Raw genomic sequence first — 8,341 nt, 5'->3', positions numbered from 1 at the left:
TACTCAAAAGCAGGCTCATCGTGTTCCCTTAAAACCAACACACCTGCAGTGTGGCCACGCAAGCTTCATTTGAAGCCTCTCCAGTCCCTCATCCCCTGGTTTACTCAGCACCCCCAATACCAGCACAGCTGCAAGACTGCTTAGCATGGGGCAAGCTGTTGGGGAAAATCTTTTAAATCATCCTTAGGCACCGTAACTCCAAAAGCCGGTATGTGGTTGGCTCCTTCCATACTAATCTTCTTGGGTTACTGATGTTCGTATCTACCCAAACCTCTTTCTCTTCCTTAAAGAGCTGTCCTTGGGGCCGGGCATGGTGGCTCACGCCTGTAATCCCAGCACTTTGGGAGGCTTAGGCGGGCGGATAACGAGGTCAGGAGTTTGAGATCAGCCCGCCCAACATGGTGAAACCCGGTCTCTACTAAAAAAAAATACAAAAAGCCAGGTGTGGTAGCGCATGCCTGTAATCCCAGTTACTGAGGAGGCTGAGGCAGAAGAATCGCTTGAACCCGGGAGGCGGAGGTTGCAGTGAGCCGAGATTGCACCACTGCACTCCAGCCTGGGCAACAGAGCTAGACTTCGTCTCAAAAAAAAAAAAAAAAAAATGTGCTTGGATGTTCCTACTGATAGCGCTCTCATTGCTGTCACCTTCCTGGTCACTCCGTTGATTCACTGATTTTACCACCTGGATCCACCACTATTCCTACTGATCATTCCTGGCACCTTAACTTCCACAGAGACAATTTAACATGCTGATTTCCAAGTGACTACGTTAGTCCCATTGTCTTTATTTCCCATGGCATCTCAACTGTCAAGTCATAGGGTCATATCCAAGGTTTCGTCATCACCAATAACTGCAATACAGCCAAACATCTGATTTCAAATAGCCTATTCCTTGACACAGGTGCCTTCTGTTTTCGCCCACTCCTGCAGTTTTCTGCAGTCATCCAGCCTTTTCCCACTTCTCACTAACCGTTCCCCCCGTGAGTCCTTATGTCCTTTCTTGTCTACTTTAGATTTCACAGTTCGACACTGTCACCACACCCTTGCAAACACCCTTACTTAATCCCTTTCTCCTTTTTTCTCTGTTGTACTTGCCTAGAATCCCAACTCTTAAAAATCATACAGCTGAGCTGAGTAGACTCAATTCTGAGTTATGACCACAAATCTCAGATTAACATTCAACATAAGTATCGTATTACACCTCTGCAGTTATGGTCTTCTTCCAGTATCACTAATCTACATATTCTCTTTCCTCAAGTCTCTACTGCCCAATTCGTTCCTCACACCTTCCACAGACCACAGATGAGAGCTTTTACATTTCTTCTAACCAGCAAATGCACTAACTTACTCCCACCCAGTCTGATGTCTCCCACCTTCTTTCCTGATGCATTTGATAAACCCTTTCTTGACCCCAGGTCCTACTTGACTCCCCTTTACAGCAAAGGTTCTGAATTTGTATTTTATTTTTGAGATGAAGTTTAACTCTTATTGCCCAGGCTGGAGTGCAGTGGTGTGATCTTGTCTCACTGCAACCCCTGCTTCCCGGGTTAAAGCTATTCTCCTGCCTCAGCCTCTCGAGTAACTGGGAATATAGACACATGCCACCACGCTGGGCTAATTTTTGAATTTTTAGTAGAGACAGGGAGGGTGTCATCACGTTGGCCAGGGTGGTCTCAAACTCCTGACCTCAGGCGATCCACCGGCCTCGGCCTCCCAAAGTGCTGGTATTACAGGCGTGAGCCACCACACCCGGCCTTGATGAGCATTCTGTTTCTATCCTTTCTTTTTCAACCTATCTGTGCCTTTAGACAGTCACATGTCTCTTACCAACAGGGATGCATTCTGAGAAATGTAAGGTGATTTCGTTGCTGTGTGAACACCCTAGATTGTATTTAAACTGAGTATAGCCTATTATACAACTCGGCTCTATGGGTGTAGTTTAGGCTACAACACATCTAGGCTACAAACTTGTACAGCATGTTACTGTACTGCATACTGTAGGCAATTGTAACACAATAGTAAGTATTTGTGTATCTAAACATAGAAAGGGTACAGTAAAAATTTGGTATTATAATCATATGGGACCATCATCATGTATGTGGTCTGTTTTTGACTGAAAAGATGTTATGTGGTGCAGGACTGCATTTAAAATGTGTCTTTTGTAAGTAACATATAGTTGAGTCTTGTTTTTTAATAGTCTGACAATCTTTGTCACTTAATTGGAATATTCTATTTACATTTGCTGTATTTTTAAACATAACTAGCATTTACTAATTATTAACATAATTGAGTTTGCATTTTTATAATTACTAATGTAATGTAATTACTAATATAAATAGGTTTAAGTCCTATCTTGCTGCTTGTTTTCTCTTTGTTCATCTGCTCTTTATTCCTTTATTTCTCCTTTACCTGCCTTTCTTTGGATTAATCAGGTATTTTTTTATCATTACATTTTGTCCTCCATTAGCTTTTTTATTTTTATTTATCATTTTTAGGCACGGGGTCTTGCTTTGTCGCCAAGGCTGGAGTGCAGTGGTGCTATCATAGCCCACTGTAACCTGGAGCCCCTGGATTCAAGCCATCGTCCTGCCTCAGCCTCCTGAGTAGCTAGGACTACAGGTGTACACCACCACGCCCAGCTACATTAGCTTAAAAAAAAACTTTTATTTTGAAATAATTTCAGACTTATAGAAAAGTTGTAAGAAGAATATGAAGGAACTCCATATACCCTTCACTCAGTTCCACTATTTGTTAACATTTCTCCACATTGCTTTTTCACTGTGCTTTCTTCTGAACCACTGAGCCATTAAGTTGCAGAAATCAGGACCCTTTGTCCCACAACACCTCAGTGTGTATTTCTCAGGAACAAAGACATTCACTTATGTAACCGTAGTGCAATTCCAAAAATTAAGACATTTTACAAATACTTATCTAATATAGATGGTCTCCGGCTTATGATTGTTCAATTATGATTGTTCGACTTTGTGATAAGCTTATTGGGACATAACACTATGGTAAGTCGAGGGGCATCTGGATTTACTGATAGTTCAAGCTATGATTTTTCATCTTTATGACTGGTATAACAGAGTAATAAATGTATTTTCAACGTGTGGTATTTTTTAACAATGGGTTTATCAGGACACAGCCCCATCATAAGTTGAGGAGCATCTGTACATTCCTATTCCCATTTCACCAGCTGTCTCTTTAATGTCCCTTAAAGCAAAATTCCCCCAGTCCAGGATCTCATCAAGGATCATGCATTACATTTTGTTGACATGTCTCTTTAGTCTTCCTTCCTCTCCCCGCCCCTCCCCTCCTCTCCCCTTCCCTCCCCTCTTCTTCCCTCCCCTCCCCTCCCCACCTGCCTGCCTGCCTGCCTGCCTGCCTTCCTTCCTTCCTTCCTTCCTTCCTTCCTTCCTTCCTTCCTTCTTTCCTTCCTTTTTTGTTTTTTTGACAGAGTCTCACTCTGTTGCCCAGGCTGGAGTGCAGTGGTGCAGTCTCGGCCTATTGCAATCTCTGCCTCCTGGGTTAAACTGATTCCCGTTCTTCAGCCTCCCAAGAAGCTGGCACTACAGGCATGCACCACCAGGCCCAGCTAATTTTTATTTTTAGTAGAGATGGGGGGTCCCGCTATGTTGGCCAGGCTGGTCTTGAACTCCTGTCCTCAAGCGATCCAGCTGCCTTGGCCTCCCAAAGTCCTGAGATTACAGGCGTGAGTCACTGAACCCAGCCTGTTTTAGTCTTCCTTAATCTGGAACAGTTCGTCAGACATTTTTTTGTCTTTCATGGCCTTGACATTTTTGAAAAGTAGAGGCTAGTTATTTTGTCAAATGTTCTTCAGTTTATGATATTTCTTCATGATTCCGTTCAGGTTAGTTTTTTTGGCAGGAATATTGACTAGGTAATCTCATATCTTTTCAGTGTCTCACATCAGGAGGCATAAGGATTTTATTCATCCCATTATTGGCTGTGTTAACTTTGGTCATGATTAAGGTACCACCAGGTTTCTCCAATATAAAATTTCTTTTCTTCCTCTTATAATTAATAAGTAATTCATGGGGGAAAACTTTGGGGCTGTGTAAATATGCTATTCTCATCAAACTTTCCTTCACTTGCTTTAGCAATCAGTGATGATTCTTGCTTGGATTAATTAATATTGTGGTGGTTGCAAAGTGGTGATTTTCATTTTATTTATCTATTAGTTGTTATTTATCTATTTATTTTTAGAGATAGGGTCATGCTCTCCACTCAGACTGGAGTACAGTGGTGCCATCATAGCTCACTGTAGCCTCAAACTCTTGGGCTCAAGTGATTCTCCCACCTCAGCCTCCCAAACAGCTGAGACTATAGGCACTTGCCACCATGCCTGGCTTAGTTTTTAATTTTTTGTAGACAACAGTGTCTTGCTTTGTTGCCCAGGCTGGTCTCAAACTCCTGCCTTCAGGCAATCCTTCTACCTCGGCCTCTCAAAGTGCTGGGATTACAGGCGTGAGCCACTACACCTGGCTGATTTTATCATTCTTTCCATATTCATTAGTTGTACCATTACTTTTTAAATTGTACATTCTGCAAAACACTCCTCATTATGGTCTAGCACTGTCTGAATGATATAAGAAACTTCGTTTAATACCCAATCCCAATCTTTGGACTAGTATTGTCATTATTTTATTTCTATGTATCTTAAAATTCCACAGGGCCTTATTATTGTTTTAAATAGTCAATATTCTTTTATAGATCCCCATACCTTTCTGGTACTTTTCGTTATTTTTCAACTTTGTGATCAGTTTCTGTCATTTCCTGCTTCTTTCTAGGATCATCTTCCTTTAGCCTGTAGGACTTTTTAGCATTTTCTGTAGAGCTAGTCTTCTGGTAATTAATTTTCTCAAATTTTGTTTGTCTGAAAAGTTTCTTTTTTTTTTGAGACGGAGTCTTGCTCTGTCACCCAGGCTGCAGTGCAGTGGTGCAGTCTCAGCTCACTGCATCCTCTGCCTCCCAGCTTCAAGCGATTCTCCTGCCTCAGTCTCCTGAGTAGTTGGGATTACAGGTGCCTGCCACCACGCCTGGCTAATGTTTGTATTTTTTAGTAGAGACGGGGTTTCACCATGTTGGCAAGGCTGGTCTTGAACTCCTGGCTTCAGGCGATCCACTCTCCTCGGCCTCCCAAAGTGCTGAGATTACAGGCATGGGCCACCGGGCCCGGCCTGAAAAGTCTTTAAAGTTTATAGGATATATTCACTGGAATATAATTCTAGGTTGGCAGACTTTTAATTTTTTTGTTTTTCAGCCCCTTAAGGATACCATTTTATTGTCTTCTGGTTCCTTAGTTTTATTGAAAAGTTAGCCATAAATCTTATTAATGTTCCTCTAACAGTACTATGTCCTTGTAATTCTGCTTATCTTAAGGACTTCGTGGGTTTTAGCAGTTTGAGCACAGTGTAACTATAGCATGGTCTTCTTTGTATCTCCCTGGTGCTCATTGAACTTCCTAAATCTGTGGCTTTATGTCTTTTTCAATTTAGGGAAATTGTAGACATTATCTCTTCTAATGTTAATTCGACCCTATTCTCTCTTCCACTCCTTCCGGGATTCCCATTATAATTATTTAAACTCTTGACTGTGTCCCAAGTGTCTCTTATCAGCTGCTTTATTTTTCCAGTCTTATTTCTCTTTGCTTTAGTTTGGATATTTTTCTATTGACCTACTCACTAATCCTGACATCTGCTGTGTCTGATACATTGTTCAATCTATCCAAATAAGTTAATTTCAGATATTGTGTCTTTCAGTTTTAAGTTGACTCTTTTTCACAGATTCCAACATTCAATTGAAATTTTCCATCTTTTTATCCATTTTATTAACTTAATACACTAGTCACAAAGTCCTTGTTTGTTAAATCCATTATCTGGATTATCTAGAGGACTGCTTCCATTTATACTTTCTCTTGATTGCTGGTCATGTTTTCTTGACTCGTTGCATTCTAGTAATTTTTTTTTTTTTTTTTTTCCTTTTTTATTATACTTTAGGGTTTTAGGGTACATGTGCACAATGTGACAATGTGCAGGTTTGTTACATATGTATCCATGTGCCATGTTGATTTCCTGCACCCATTAACTCGTCCTTTAGCATTAGGTGTATCTCCTAATGCTGTCCCTCCCCCCTCCCCCCACCCCACAACAGTCCCCGGAGTGTGATGTTCCCCTTCCTGTGTCCATGAGTTCTCATTGTTCAATTCCCACCTATGAGTGAGAACATGCGGTGTTTGGTTTTTTGTCCTTGCGATAGTTTACTGAGAATGATGTTTTCCAGTTTCATCCATGTCCCTACAAAGGACACGAACTCATCATTTTTTATGGCTGCATAGTATTCCATGGTGTATATGTGCCACATTTTCTTAATCCAGTCTATCGTTGTTGGACATTTGGGTTGGTTCCAACTCTTTGCTATTGTGAATAGTGCCGCAATAAACATACGTGTGCATGTGTCTTTATAGCAGCATGATTTATAGTCCTTTGGGTATATACCCAGTAATGGGATGGCTGGGTCAAATGGTATTTCTAGTTCGAGATCCCTGAGGAATCGCCACACTGACTTCCACAATGGTTGAACTAGTTTACAGTCCCACCAACAGTGTAAAAGTGTTCCTATTTCTCCACATCCTCTCCAGCACCTGTTGTTTCCTGATTTTTTAATGATGGCCATTCTAACTGGTGTGAGATGGTATCTCACTGTGGTTTTGATTTGCATTTCTCTGATGGCCAGTGATGATGAGCATTTCTTCATGTGTTTTTTGGCTGCATAAATGTCTTCTTTTGAGAAGTGTCTGTTCATGTCCTTTGCCCACTTTTTGATGGGGTTGTTTGTTTTTTTCTTGTAAATTTGTTTGAGTTCATTGTAGATTCTGGATATTAGCCCTTTGTCAGATGAGTAGGTTGCAAAAATTTTCTCCCATTCTGTAGGTTGCCTGTTCACTCTGATGGTAGTTTCTTTTGCTGTGCAGAAGCTCTTTAGTTTAATGAGATCCCATTTGTCGATTTTGGCTTTTGTTGCCATTGCTTTTGGTGTTTTAGACATGAAGTCCTTGCCCACGCCTATGTCCTGAATGGTATTGCCTAGGTTTTCTTGTAGGATTTTAATGGTTTTAGGTCTAACATTTAAGTCTTTAATCCATCTTGAATTAATTTTTGTATAAGGTGTAAGGAAGGGATCCAGTTGCAGCTTTCTACATATGGCTAGCCAGTTTTCCCAGCACCATTTATTAAATAGGGAATCCTTTCCCCATTTCTTGTTTTTGTCAGGTTTGTCAAAGATCAGATAGTTGTAGCTATGCGGCATCATTTCTGAGGGCTCTGTTCTGTTCCATTGATCTATGTCTCTGTTGTGGTACCAGTACCATGCTGTTTTGGTTACTGTAGCCTTGTAGTATAGTTTGAAGTCAGGTAGCGTGATGCCTCCAGCTTTGTTCTTTTGGCTTAGGATTGACTTGGCGATGCGGGCTCTTTTTTGGTTCCATATGAACTTTAAAGTAGTTTTTTCCAATTCTGTGAAGAAAGTCATTGGTAGCTTGATGGGGATGGCATTGAATCTATAAATTACCTTGGGCAGTATGGCCATTTTCACGATATTGATTCTTCCAACCCATGAGCATGGAATGTTCTTCCATTTGTTTGTATCCTCTTTGATTTCATTGAGCAGTGGTTTGTAGTTCTCCTTGAAGAGGTCCTTCACATCCCTTGTAAGTTGGATTCCTAGGTATTTTATTCTCTTTGAAGCAATTGTGAATGGGAGTTCGCTCATGATTTGGCTCTCTGTTTGTCTGTTATTGGTGTACAAGAATGCTTGTGATTTTTGTACATTAATTTTGTATCCTGAGACTTTGCTGAAGTTGCTAATCAGCTTAAGGAGATTTCGGGCTGAGACAATGGGGTTTTCTAGATATACAATCATGTCATCTGCAAACAGGGACAATTTGACTTCCTCTTTTCCTAATTGAATACCCTTTATTTCCTTCTCCTGCCTGATTGCTCTGGCCAGAACTTCCAGCACTATGTTGAAACAAAAGCCAAAATCGACAAATGGGATCTCATTAAACTAAAGAGCTTCTGCACAGCAAAAGAAACTATCATCAGAGTGAACAGGCAACCTACAGAATGGGAGAAAATTTTTGCAACCTACTCATCTGACAAAGGGCTAATATCCAGAATCTACAATGAACTCAAACAAATTTACAAGAAAAAAACAAACAACCCCATCAAAAAGTGGGCAAAGGACATGAACAGACACTTCTCAAAAGAAGACATTTATGCAGCCAAAAAACACATGAAGAAATGCTCATCATCACTGGCCA

The sequence above is a fragment of the Hylobates moloch genome, unplaced genomic scaffold, assembly GCF_009828535.3.
Source record: "Hylobates moloch isolate HMO894 unplaced genomic scaffold, HMol_V3 SCAFFOLD_4, whole genome shotgun sequence".
Lineage (NCBI taxonomy): Eukaryota > Metazoa > Chordata > Mammalia > Primates > Hylobatidae > Hylobates > Hylobates moloch.
Note: the sequence above shows the minus strand (reverse complement) of the source record.